Source organism: Hippopotamus amphibius, chromosome 3 (assembly GCF_030028045.1).
Source record: "Hippopotamus amphibius kiboko isolate mHipAmp2 chromosome 3, mHipAmp2.hap2, whole genome shotgun sequence".
Classification (NCBI taxonomy): Eukaryota; Metazoa; Chordata; class Mammalia; order Artiodactyla; family Hippopotamidae; genus Hippopotamus; species Hippopotamus amphibius.
Window position 1 is genome coordinate 174,308,565 of NC_080188.1, and position 14,935 is coordinate 174,323,499.

The window sequence follows — 14,935 nt, forward strand, 5'->3', positions numbered from 1 at the left end:
TCACCCTGACCTAGAAATCCCAGTTCAAGGCGCCCTTCAAAGATTATCATGGATGTCTTGGTAATGACATTACCAAGGTATTTGATGACTTTTCTCTCCTATGAACCTCCTCTGGGAACACCTCCATTGAGTCCTTTGTGGCTCAAATAAAGGATGACTAAGAAGCAAGAGAGAGCTGGGCTCTGAGCACCTGCAGAAACCCCTGGAGAGGAGTGGGGGACTGGACATAAACCCACCCCACATATAAAACCCCTGCTCCCCTGGCAGCTCTAGCCCTCACATCAGGCCAGCATTCTGGAGAGAAAGCCAGTGTATTTTCATATCCAGCCCTCATTCGCTGAGCAGGAGAGATTCTGCTGGGCTGTCTGTGAGATCTGGATGGGGTGGGGGGGGGGTGCAGGGGGACAAGAGCTGTGGGAAAAGGTAGAAAGAAGGAAAAGGTCAGCATCCCGCCCTATTCTCCACAGCCATGGGTTGCCATCTTTTACCTGGAGAGGGCCACTGTTACTTATTTTTTAAAAGTTAGGTATAATTTGCATATAATAAAATTATACTGGTCTTCAGTGTCAAGATTAATAAGTCTTGACAACTGTGTACATAGATTTAACTACTTCCCCAAACAACATATGTAAAAGTTCCCTTAACTTCTTTCCGATCAATCTTTCCCTCCTCCAACCCCATCACTTTCTGATGTCTATCACCATAGCTTCAACTGCGACATTTTCCAATGGAAATGTATTGCTTAATGTGTCATATAGACACTAGACTTCTCAGAGAACATTTCAGAGGTCTGATGCCACTGTTACTGGTAGGTAGCATAGAGGTGGGGGAGGGGTTTATTCCCTGTCCAAGTTTATGGTCATGATGTTGGAAAGTCAAGTGGTCATTTCAAGTGGTATGTGTAGAAGCTAACAATCAAGCCCAAATAGGAACCGTGGCAGCCCCTGTAGGTCCCTGCCTCTGAACTGACCTCAGTTATTTGATGGCACAGTGCATGGAGAAGACATTGAAAATGTCTATTAAAAACTTGGAATTCAGCATTCAGGTGGCTGGGCATGACTCATCCCATCTGGGTTCTAGGAGAGTGAGTGGAGCAAAGAATACCCGTGTGAGCTTGCCAGGGAAAGAGGAAGTAGAGTTCACTGTGACAGTGCTTATGCCAGGAAATTCAGCCCCATCCACAAAGATTGTGGCTGAGGAGGCTGCTGTTTCTCCTTACTTAAGAGTGGCTTTAGAACCAGAGGATACCTTGCAGAGACTCATGTATTGATAATATCATACCATCATAGCTCTATCCAGAGATGTCATCCTGCTCCCATCCTTGGTTATAGGACAGAGTAGGGAATCTCTCTTGTATTTTACCATGAAGAAGCAGTGGCATTATCAGAAGGTTTTGATGATTTTGGTGAAAAAATACATACACATACACACACACACACACACACACACAAAACCAGTTCTGATGCCTTGCCTGTCCAATTCTCTCCCACCTTATATCTGTGGATGCTCTATGTTCAGGGAATGTTGGGTAGACATAGGGCATTTTGTACACAGTTTGAACTAAAATATCAGTTTCTGGAAGATCAACCTGCAAATTAGAGTCTTTTTTATATAAATGTATTTATTTAATTTATTGGCTGCATTGGGTCTTCGTTGCTGCACACAAGCTTTCTCTAATTGCTGAGAGTGGGGGCTACACTTCATTGTGGTGCGCAGCCTCCTCCTTCACTGCAGTGGCTTCTCTTGTTGAGGAGCATGGGCTCTAGGCACATGGGCTTCAATGATTGCTGCACATGGGCTCAATAGCTTTGGCTCATGGGATCTAGAGCACAGGCTCAATAGTTGTGGCGCACGGGCTTAGTTGCTCCGTGGCATGTGGAATCTTCCCAGAGCAGGGCTTGAACCTGCGTCCCCTGCATTGGCAGGCGGATTCTTAACCACTGCACCAACTAGGAAGTCCTAGATTCTTTAGTAGACCTCAACATTTGTCCAAGTAGGTCATAGAGCTGTTTACATGCTTGGTGGGTAAGCGTGTCCTCTGCCTCCCTCCACTCAGAGACTTTACTAAGCACCCTTCTTCCCAGGCCCTGCCCCTCTCTGGGTTTGTCTGCCTCAGAGAATGCACCCAGCCAGCTCAATTGTGGGACGGCTCCTTCCTGAATCAGCTTTCCCAGCTGGGATCCCATGGAGGGGAGCATAGGTTGCTAAGCCTCCGGGACATGGTAAGTTAGAAGACAGTCACAGTGAGGATCCCCTAAGGTCTAGGTTTGTGCAGAAACAAACTCTGAATGATCTCCACAAAGCCAGTTCCCGTAGATGACTCAGGAAAAGTGCAGAGGCATACCTTTGCCTCATCTCGATTATAGGCTGTGTTAATAAAGATCAGATGAGATTCTCCACCTAACTGGAGTTTCGTCTTCTTAAAAGCAAGTTCAGTGAGAGGAGGATATTGGAATAGAGGTGCTTAAATGCTATTTCCAACTGTATGTAAGACTCACCACATCTTTACCTTGGAATGTGATTTTGGACTGGAACTGTATTGATATATTTTGAATGCAGCAGGTAACCATATGTCAGTTGGAAAAGGGAATTTAACTAGTTTTGCCCTCTTTCCTTTTTCCTCTTTTGTTTCCTTGTGGTTAAGTATACATAAAATAAAATTTAAGAATACATAAAATACATAAAAAAAACTTTAACCATTTTCAAGTGTACAGTTCAATGGCACTAAGTACGTTCACATGGTCATGCAACCATCACCACCATCCATGTCCAGAATGTTTTCATCTTCCCAAACTGAATCTCTGTAGTTTTAAACAATAACTCTCCATTCCCGCCCCTTCCCCCTGCCTCCCACCCCCAGCCCCTGGCAACCACCATTTTACTTTTCATCTCCATGAATTTGATTATTCTCGGTACCTCATATAAGTGGAATCATCATAGATTTATCGTTCTGTGTCTGGCTTATTTCACTTAGCTTAATGTCTTTAAGGTCCATCCATGTTGCAGCATGCGTCAGGATTTCATTCCTTTTTAAGGCTGAATAATATTCCATTGTATGCTTGTACCATATATTGTTTATTTATTCATCCACTGATGGGCATTTGGGTTGCTTCGTCTCTGCTTCTTTAATCCTGGCCAGTTACATCTACTTTTCTCTCCAACCAAGTGGGAAAGGGAGACTCTCTGGTCATAGGTCTCAGTGGGGTTGAAATTCTTTCCTTTCCGCATCAAGACTAGGCAGGTTGCTTCCTGGAGACAAACCGAGGAGAAGTGGGGGTGATGCACTCCCCACCAACCGAATGAGCTAGGTCGGGTTCCTATACTCTGACCTTCATTGGTAAGTGTAAAACAGACACAGTTCAAGTAAACTGAGATCTTAAATCCTTCTGTACCCCCACTAAAGTGCCCCAGTCTTAGCCTAGAGAGGTACCAGGAAACAGGAAGAAAGCTCTCACCCTTGGTTGGCACATCTCTGGGTCCTTCCTGGCTTCTGTATTGCAAGGTGAGATTCCATAATGAGAGATGGAGTTCTGGGCCCAGGGACAAATTAGCTACCAGGTTCATTACAGTTTTACAACCCTGGGACCTCTGTCCTTAGAGCAGGCACTGCCAAGCTCACCCCATCTGGCTCCTATAATAACATCTTATCCTCTGGCTGTAGATGATTCAGTAAAAGATTATTACCAAGACCCAGGAGGTATTCATTTAACATGGATGAGTCCTCATCATACTACGTGGTATGGAGATAAAGAGGACAAAGCCTGGAATATTGATCCCAGGACAATATCAACCCAGAATGGCTAACATTTGACAACAGCTTAGCTACATCTATGGGCTGCAGTCTAGTCTTTGAGCTGAGTCCACCGAAGAATTCACATTCCTGGGCCCTGGTAGCTTGGATCTTTCTACTGTTTAATGATAATACTAGGTAACATTGACTGAGTGCCTGCTACGGGCTTCAGCCAAGTGCATGGCACTAAGAATGCCTTAATAAATGTTTGCTGTTGGTACTATTAATAAACGCTTTATATACTTTATGTCATTTAGTGGCTAAAACATATGACATAGACTATCATGTCCATTTTACAGATGAGGAAACAGAGGCATCATGATTTATGTGACTTGTTCAATTTTTACAGCTAAGTAGTGATACAACAGGAACTCAAACCCAGGTTGGAAGCCTGTGCCTTAACCTCTTTCTTTTCTTGCTTTCATCACCCTTTTGGCAATTAATGACGGCTTTCTTGTGATTCCTTTTAAGTATCTTTAGAGGAATTTTACATCTCGAATAATTGCTAATCCTATATGTGAAAATCTAGGTGCCTTTCCACCTAGATAACCAATCCAATGAAGGCTGGGAGAGCCCAGCACATAATGGGGCCCAAGAAAGACTTTCTCATTTTGCCTTTGGTTCTGCTTAACCTAAATGCAAGAGTTCCTACACTTGTTTCCCTTGTTATAATGATGATGATGATGGATATTATTATTATTATTATTATTTTATTTATTTATTGGCTGCATTGGGTCTTTGTTGTGGCACACAGGCTCTCTCCAGTTGCTGCGAGCAGGGGCTACTCTTCATTGTGGTGCGCAGGCTCCGCATTGTAGTGGCTTCTCTTGTTTTGGAGCACAGGCCCTAGGTGCGTGGGCTTCAATAGTTGTGGCTCACGGGCTCTAGAGCACAGGCTCAATAGTTGCGGTGCATGGGCTTAGTTGCTCTGTGGCGTGTGGAATCTTCCCAGAGCAGGGCTTGAACCTGTGTCCCCTGCATTGGCAGGCGGATTCTTCACCACTGCACCACCAGGGAAGTCCGATGATGATGGATATTATTTACGCTGTGTTCATGATGTGCCTGGCACTCTACCAGGCTAGGCAATAGAGTATTGCACTTGATTCTCACCATAATGGGAGGAAGAGCTCTCATTTACTGGAGGTTGCTATGTGGAAGGTGCTGAGCTAGGTGTTTCATCCTCATGACAACCTAGGAGCGAGGTTGGCAAGGAAAACCTTCTCCAGCCGAACGAGAAGGGACAACCCTGGTCACGGCACAACTTGAGTCGAAATAGTTGCTTTTCCCTATGAAGACCACAGAGGACAGAACACACAGATGAGGAAAACAAAGCTCCTAAATTCAGAGAGGCTAAGTAACCTGCCCGAGGCTGCACAGCTAGTAGGTGGTGGGGCTGTTTTTGATCTCTATCTGATTGAAACAGAGCTCAAGCTCTTCCACTCCTCTCTGTTGCTCACATCTTAGATTTAGCCACAACTTTCCCACGTTGGGGCCCAGGTGCAGTAGGAAGCAAGGACTGGGGTTTTATTACCAGGAAGCTTGGCTTCAAATTCTTGTTCCACCACATCCTGGCCTTGTGCCCAGGGGCCATGACGTACCTGTCTGAATCTGAGGATCCTCACCAGGGCTTCTTCACATGCCCCCGTCTCCAGAAAGCCATAAAGATCATCATCTTTAAAGGGTTCTTATGAGAATCAAATGGGGCACAAGTACACAGTGCCTAGGACAGCACCTGGCATGAAGCATGAACAAATGTGCCACGAGCTATTTCCTGTGGCCTGGGGACGGGGGGCAGCCTAGGGTACTTGGCATTTTAACAAGCTAACAATTATCTGGGCTGACCTGGATATTATATTCTCCTCAAGTGCTAATGGGCTGGGCAGGCCCTTGTTTTACATCACCTTGATTTCAGGAGCATGTCTTGGCTATTTTTTCTTTTCCTTTAGCACCAAGAGCCCGGCAGGCTGATATTGACAAATATCTGAAAGATGTCTCTTGTCAATTAATTACCTGGGAATTGTACTGGACTGAAATTAAGCTGAACCTTAAGGAGCTGTGGGTGTTGGAGCCCCCCTCCACACTTAGCTGGAGACTGTGAACCTTTGGATTTCTTTTCTCTTGCTTTCTCCTCCCTCCAGATTCTTCTGCCATTCTGAGTTTTATTTATGAAATGTTTCCTCTTCCTTTATAATTATGTTGTCCATAAGAAGAACATCTAACAGCCACCTCCTGGCTGGGCTAGAGTAATTGTCGGAATTTTTTGATGGTGTGCAATTTCAAAGGCTTGGGTTTATATAGATTACCTTAAATTTATCTCCGCAAGTGCATCAGGAGAGAAGCGGCCTCCTGCCTCCTGAAGTATTGCAAACCCTGTAGCCACTGAGCACCTGCATCTGTGTGGATGCTCTGTTTATTTAAACAGATTCTGTAAAACAGTTACCTTCATAAACCAGGTCTTGCCATCTTGTCCTGTCGTCTCCCATGAGCTTGTCAATACCAAGGTCGGCAGCGGGGCTCTGGCCCAGGGACAGGTGTGGAGCGGAAGTCAGCTGACAGCCGCCGGTCCTCCCCACCCTCCCAACAGCCCAGCCAGCTGTAAGCCAGGGGTGAGAGGGTGCATGCAGACAGAGAGAGGGCAGCAGCAGGGCCAGGGAGCCCAGGCAGCAGAAGGGGCAAGGCCCTGAGGACCACATGAGAGCCCTACAAATGGTTATGTCGCAAAGGGCAGAGGCCACGTGGTCGGTAAAGGGGCCATCTCCTCACAGTGACCCAGGCTGTGCTGCAGGGAGATGGAACTTATAAACGCAGCCATAAAGACTCCTGTTCAAAGCCGTGTACATTTATAGAGAGATAAATGACGTTTAACGCCGGTGAGACTCACTATAAAAGCAAAAGGCTTCATCTGTATCTATACTTCGGGTGCAGATCAGTTCTGGGCTCCCTACCTTTCTCCAGCCCAGCCACGTGCACGCGCCCACGCGCTCACACCCGCGGCCCAGCTGCAGCCCCAAGCAGCTGGTGGGGGTGGGAGAGGCAGAAGGTCTTTCCAGCATCTGCAAGTAAGGCACAGGCATCGATGCGTTCCCCTTATCTCCGAGGGCTGTTTAAAAGCAGCGAGGAAAAAGAAAAAGGAACAAGTACTGCCAAAATCAAGCGGCTTCAAACAGTCAGGAGTCTGGCTTTAAATAAAACAATTTGAGGAAGGTTGGCTTTTCATCTGCCTCCGAAGCTGCCAGGTTTCTGCGCTTCATAGCTCCAGATGGGATATGGAGATGAGGCTGCAGAGCCGGGGATGACCAGCCCCCGCCTGCCTTGCCTCGCTTACTGCCCCTGCTGGGCGGGCAGAAACTCTCGGTGAAACCCTGCCCCACAAGGGTTTGAATCCTGGCTCCGCCACTTACTGGCTGTGTAGCCTTGGGAAAGTCACTTGACTTCTCTGAGCTTCAGTTTCCTTGCCTGTGAAAGGGAGTAAATAGTTCCTATGTCTCAGAATTGCTTTGTCTCAGGGTTAAATGAGATGTCATTTTCCGTAGTTTCAACAGCCTGTAACACATAGAGGGTCTTCAATCAATGGAGTTCTTTCTTGATGGAAATGTCTGTGGTGGATGGGGTGCATTTTGAGGGTGGAGCTTAGAGGTTACACGGATACTTTAACATATATTCCCCGCCACAGGGTGGAGGAGACCCCATGTGGCCTGAGACTAGCTGCAGGAACAAGTACATTCAGGCAGCAGGCAGTGACCTTGAACCCCGCCTGCTTTTCATCTTGCTGCCAGCTCTCCTCAGTCCTGCAAAGACCTCTGGGCTAGAGCACCCGGGGCAGCTACTCAAGGGAGGGTTGACTGATAGCCCTCACCCCCCTGGGATTGCCTCTGTGATGGGCCTGCCTGTATCCCCATAACTGGCTCCCTGGAAAGATCAGGGGCTCCGTGCTGCCCACCTGGGGCGCAGGTCCCTGGGAACTAGGAATGCCCTGCCAGAATTGACACTCAAGAGGTCAGCAAATCACGTCAAGGGCGTGGCATCCTCTGTCCATCCTCCCTCCATGGAGGCATGGAAGCGGCAAGTGGAATGTTCCAGGAAGAAGAAAGGGTGCTATTGATCCGGATCCTGATATGAATGGGTGGGGGTGGGGAGGCGACCGCTATCTGTCTATCTCTTATTAAAAATGGTCTGAGGCACAGTGCAAGGGTCATCAACGTGCAGAGGAAGAGTGGAGCCTTACCCTCTTCCCCGCCCCTGCCCCTTTCGTCATTTATATTTCATCCGCTTAATTCAGGGAGAGTGAAAGGCTCAGGCAGCCATCCTCCGAGACGGGGAGGGAAAGGGACTAGCACCCCCAGAGAGGGCCAGTGGTGGCTTCCCGGGGAGGGTCCTCCCTCCGACCCCCCAGGGCTCCCCTCCCAGCCCCTGCAGTGCCGCTTCTCTGTGGCCGGAGTGGAAGAGACAGAGACTAGCACAGAGCTCTCTCTCTCTGCACACGCACGCTTCCATTGCTTCCAGGCTTCCCAGGCAGGGTCCTGGGGGCCTCAGTTGACCACATTTGATAGAGTGGCCAGGGAATCCCACCTGACATACCCCTACTCTGCTGTGGTGTGAAACCTGGGAGGAGACCCAGCTCCTGTTCCCTGAAATGTCTTGCCTTTTTCCTTCTAAGTTCTTAAGGTCAAACGTTGCTAAGGGGATTGCTCACCAATGGCAAGAGGCTGCTAGAAAGGGAAAACAGCTTTTTCATTTTTGAAGCTTTGTGTCTCCGCCTGAGGTTAGGCTCAGCAACTGGCCTTACCAAGCCCTGCCAGTGACCAGGCAGGAACCCTGGGGAGTCATTACCCAAGATCGTCTACCAGGATGTTAGGCTCTACTGGTTTCGTAAGTCACCAAGTGGATCCAAACGTAGCTCCACGTCTATTTTTTAGTAGCATAATAATCACTAACATCTACATGATAAACATGATTGCCAGACTTGGTTTAAAAAATATCTAAGTAGGTTTAAAAAAATCTAAGTTCTCAACACACAGAAACTTACGAACTCTATACAACCACCTTGTGAGGAAGGTACTATTATTGTCACCATTTAACAGATGGAAAAATCAAGGCACAGAGAGATTGCTTAATTTGCCAGAAGACACATAATAAGTGGCAGAGCCAGGATTTGTACCCAGGAACTCTGTGTACTTAATTACCACGTTGTCCTGAGCATTACTCAGAAACTACCTAGGTTCCCGCTGGCCAGAGAGAGGTACAAAACCTGGAGAATCATAGTTCGCACAAGCTTGGTTTGAATCACAGAGGTTGGTTTAAAAATAAGATCGGGTCAGTCACTATTTCTCTAAGGGGCTCAGTGCTGTCACTTCTTCTGTTCTCCCTCCTTTGGGGAGTCCTTCTGTTTTTTCAACAAAGCCTCATCTAACTCTTTCTGAATGAGAACAGAATCCAGCTCTACACAGGTGAGTTTTCTTAAGTGTATTTTCCTTCATCCAATCTCACAAGGTGGTGTCAACTCTCTCATCTACCCACAAAAGCCTCTTTCACTTTGTGGTTTATCCACTTTGGGGATTATCTGGGCCACAGTTGTAACTACCTATTCACTTGTGGGCCACCTCTTTTGACTCAGATCTGCCACCGTGCAAAATTAAATTCCTGTAATGGATTCTCAAATGACTGGTCCAGCTGCGAGGAGTATGGCAGGCAGATGCAGTAAAGCTCAATTTGTTTCTGTGGGGGTTTCTTGTTCAGCTGTGAGGACGTAAATTGAACACCAGTGGCAGCCAGGATCACCAGAAGATTGAAGGGGAGGCAGGTAGTGTTGGCTGGGGGCAAAGGGCAGCTCAGTGTAGCCTATGCCTATCCTGCTGTGTGGCCAGAGATGGAGATAGTGGCAGAGTGTCAGCCAAAGGTGCTTTAGAGCAGGCCCTCAGTGTTCCCAACGCAGTGGTTCACTAAGCCAAGAGGCAGGTTCACCCCAGAATAGAAGCACTGGGGACAAGGTGGCCTGGGCACTCCACTGCAGGCTTGGTAAGAGGCTAGTGTTTAGTTCTTGCATTGGGGCTGAGAGGGGCAACTTGGAGGCAATGCACATCCCAGTTCCGAGTAAGCTTATTCAAGCTTGGGCCCACCACCCACAGGCAAGAGGACGCAGAGTTAGAAATAGCATCAGTTCTGAAAACAGTGGACTTGAGCTTTGATCCTGGCTCTGCCAAGCTCTATGCCCTTGAAGAACCCACTGAACCTGTCTGTACCTCTGTTTCCTCGACTCTAAGAGGAGGAAGATGACAGCTCCTGAGCATTTTGTGAAAATTGAATAAGGTAACATATATGGGGCTTCTGGCACTTAAAAGGTATTCAATAAATGCTGATTCCCTGATTATTGGCAATAGTGATTTCTTGCATTTTTGTTGTGCTTCATAATGTTCATAGTTCTATTACATATATTGCATTTGATATGCAAAACTATGTGTGAAGGTAGACAAAATGACTGCTTAATTACGCCCATTTTATAGAGAGGGGAATTGCTACAGAGTTTCAGTGGCTTGTCCAAGATAGCACAGGTAGTAAATGACAGAATTGAGATCACAACTCTTGCAGCTTTGGCGTTAATCATTTTACAGCCCGTTTTGTTGTGCTGGGATTGGACTGGTAGCTGAAATCACAAAGATTAAGAACACCCTCTGCCCAGATGCCCAGAAGATAGAATCAGCTCCTGTGGCCTCTGTAGCAATATCTGGGGGGGGGGGGGGTGGGGGGTGGGGTTGGGGGCTGGGCAGAGCCCGGGATTTCCTTTAGAGCCTTTGGAACAAGGCTCCCAAGCTCTTTCATTTCCACAATGTATTCCATAACTCCCTCAGTAGATTCATGCTGAATGCGACAGCAGTCAAGTTTCCTATGGTCAGATCGTCTTGGCTTTCCTGCCTCCCCCAGCCAGCCATCTTGGAACCTGAGCCACTCATCACAGCCACTACACAGGGACGAGGTCCCACCTCATTCCACCAGTAGCAAAAGAACATAGCGCCTGTGTCCACCCTGTTAATCTTATCTGAAAGAGCTCTCCTTGACACAAAAAGCAAAAGCAACAAAAGCAAAAATAAACAAGTGGGACTAAACCAAACTGAAAAGCTTTTGCACAGAAAAGGAAACCATCAACAAAATGAAAAGTCAACCTATGGAATGGGAGAAAATATTTGCAAACCACATATATAATAAGGGGTTAATATGCAAAATATACAAGGAACTCATACAACTTAATAGCAACAAAACAAAATAAAACAAAAACACCCCCCCAAAACCCAAATGATCTAATTAAAAGTGGGCAAAGGACCTGAATAGATATTTTTCCAAAGACATACAAGTGGCCAACAGGCACATGAAAAGATGTTCAACATCACCAGTAATCAAGGAAATGCAAAGCAAAACCACAGGGAGATATCACCTCACACCTGTCAGAATGACTATTATCAAAAAGATAAGTGTTGGGGAAGGTGTGGAGAAAAGGGAACCCCTGTGTACTGTTGGTGGGAATGCAAACTGGTGCAGTCACTATTGTCCCTCAAAAAATAAAAATAGAAGTACCATACGATCCAGCAATCCCACTTCTGGGTATATATTGAGAGGAAATGAAAGCACTATCTCGAAGAGATATCTGCATTCTCATGTTCACTGCAGCGTTATTCACAATAACCAAGGTCTGGAAACAACCTAAGTGCCCATCAATGGATGAAAGGATGAAGAGGATATGGCATACATGTATATACAATGGAATATTATTCAGCTGTATAAAAGGAAATCCTGTCATTTGTGATAGCATGGAACATGGAGGGCATTATCCTAAGTGAAATAAGCCAGACAGAGAAAGATACATACTGCATGGTATCAAGTTGAACTCATAGAAACAGAGTAGAAAGTAGTTATCAGGGGCTGAGGGGCAGGGGAAATAGAGAGAGGTTAAAAAATAAATAAAATAGTTTTCCTTATGACTCTCCCATTTTGTTGTTATTTATCTCATTTATCACCAGCCAACATAATATATATTTATTTGATTTCTTCCTTATTGTCTGTCTTCTCCCAATAGAATGTAAACTCTTTGAGAGTAAGGACTTTGTCTTATTCACAGTTGGCTTCCTAGCCTAGTGCACTGTCTTTAGTAAATACTGGTTGAGTGAATGAATGAATGAATGAATGGGTCTTCATCCAGTATCCTCTATTTCAAAAAGCTATTACTAAAGACCTACTTTGAGACAAGCATTCTGTTAATGGCTGGATATGGGATTGAATGAGACATGGCTGCCTGTCTTTGAGGATCTCCCAATCTGTTTGGGGCAGAGAAGAAGCCACAAAGCCACCATAGTGGCTGCACCAGTTTGCATTCCCATCAACAGTGAACAAGGGTTCCCTTTTCTCCACATCCTCCCCAACACTTGTTATCTTGTCTTTTTTTTTTTAATTAAAAAAATTTTTTTTTATTTATTGGCTTCACTGGGTCTTCATTGCTGTGTGCGGGCTTTCTGTAGTTGCAGAGAGCGGGGGCTACTCTTCATTGCAGTGTGCAGGCTTCTTATTGCGGTGGCATCTCTTGTTGCAGAATACAGACTTCAGGAGCGTGGACTTCAGTAGTTGTGGCACATGGGCTCAATAGTTGTGGCTCATGGGCTTAGTTGCTCTGCAGCATGTGGGATCTTCCCCGACCAGGGCTCGAACCCATGTCCCCTGCATTGGCAGGCAGATTCTTACCTACTGTGCCACTAGGGAAGCCCTATCTTGTCTTTTTGATAATAGCCATTCTGTCAGGTGTGAAGAGATATCTCCCTGTGGTTCTGATTTGCATTTCCCTGATTATTGGTGATGTTGAGCATCTTTTCACGTACCTGTTGGCCATCTGTGTGTCTTCAAAGGGAGGTAACCACCTCACAGCATAAGAAAGTGTTAATGTCCAGGAACCAACTGTGTGTGGAGAGGGGGGGTGACTCACACTGCTTGGTCACCCCATTGATCAGAGAGAGAACAGCATATGCAAAGGCTCAGAGTCATAGAAAGGGCATGTCAGAGGGTGACTGAGAATCGTGATGTAGCTGGAACACAGGATTACTGAGTCATGGTGGTAGGTGGTGAGAATGGTGGGAGGTGATGCTGAAGGAGATTAGAATTTGGGCCCTCCTCTCCAGATACCCATGGGGAGAATTATCAGCTGCTTGGGTGCTTTAGGTGTAGAATCCTAAGCTATGTTGTAGGATGCGAGCTTCTTGCTTTTTTCAACAACAAATTAAAGGCACAATCTAACTGAATTTTATTTGCTATTGAGATAGTCCTTTATATTAACCATATCTTCTACTGCAAGATCTCCAAACCAGAGCATGATGGTGGGGACTTGGAGGTGGGTGGGCAGGACCTGCGAACCTCCAGATCTCTCTTCTCTGGCAGAACGTTGGGGGACACTGTTCTGCTCTAATTTGAAAAACATGAAGCCAGTTCTCAGCCACCCGTGCTGCTTTGTCTACTTCTTCCTGTAAAAATGACACCACTCTAATCGGTAATACAGAGGCTAAAGGCGAGACTGTTTAGTGAGAATGAGGGATAGAGAATGAAAGAAAGAAAAGCCCTGAGACCTGAAACCTTGAATGCTCATTCTGTTCCCTTTAACTGTGGCTTGTTGAAGAAAATGACTTGTTCTGTTTCTTCAACTCCTTCTCTTCTGTAAAGAGGATGCGGCTGGAAGGCTCCCATGCCAAGGCTTCGGTCCCGGAAAGTGCTTTCCTATTGATTTGTGTGTCAGCAATTCAAATGGGGGTATTTATACTGCGGCTGAGCACCTAATAAAAATTTAAATTATCGTTTAAAAAAAAAACGGAAGGGAGGAAAAAACTCATCAAGGAACAAACTCATAAAGAAAGTAAAAAGAAAAAAAAAAAAGAAAACAGCCACATACATAATTCGAGGTCCTCAGGAAGGGAGCTGGAGACTAGGGTTGTGAGGTTTGCCAAGATGTGCCTCAGGCCATTTTGTTTTTCCTTTTAAATGCCTCTCCCATCTGAACACCTTTCCCAGGCTTGTGGCTCTGACTTCAGAATCTGGCTTCATCACTTATCGGCTGTGGAGCTTGGGCAAAGGACAGATGTTTCTCTCTGAGCCCTCCTGTTGCATACATAGGAGGAAACAATGGTGTCTCAAATGATAATGTATACGCAGATCTCTTGGAGCAGAAGCTGACACGTAGTAGGTGCTCATCAAATGTTTATATCTAACCCCCCTTGGCAGATCCCCTATTCAGATTCTTCCTTAAAAGCCATGCCCTGTAGCCTATTAAATTCTGACTGCAGCCACTTAAAAGTCTCTGAGCCACTAAATCACACCTGTGTATAAATGACTGATGGTGAATTAATAGTTTAGGTGGTGGTACTAATGAGAAGCAGAAGGAAAGAGATGAAGGATGCTTTAATAGCAGGATGTCAGAAACCAGTGACAAGCCTCTGTAGGGATATTTTGGGGGATGGGGTTTCTTAGCATCCCTTAAATCATGCCTATTAGGAAAACATCTTTCTGGTCACATGTAAGGACAGCTGATACACAGGTCAGGAAAGAAGGGAGTGGGTTTCTCAGATTTTAATGGTACCACCAGAGGGCTCACCTACTCCCAGGACTATACCTTTGCCCTTGACAGTGCCATTAACTGCACCTTCTTCAAAAAGTCCTGATGTCAAGCTTCCCAACTCTGGACCCTCTTCTTTTTCTTCTGCTTTCGTGCTTCAACTCCACCAATTACACAATTGCATTGATGTCTGCAAGCCCCTGACCCGACCTCTTTTTTCACTACCCATTGCTTGGCTTTACCAGGCTTAGGTTCTACCCTCCATCTTTAGCATTAATCCCTTGCAAAGCCTCTGTGGACTTCTTGTCCTGTACTCACCTGGCAGAACCCCAGCTTGTTGAACTCCAGGCTGTGCTTACCTCTGAATAAGTACACATTACTGAAGAAAAATAGATAGCTGTGTGGATTGTTGTCGCTTTACAATTATGACCATAAATCCCAAGTGGATACTGGAAACAGTCTGGCAATTCCACAACACTTCTTTAGCACATTTACTTTCCACTCTCCAAAATCACAACTTTATATCTCCTTTCTCTGAGGACTGCCTACCCTCCCTCTTTAATTTCTTC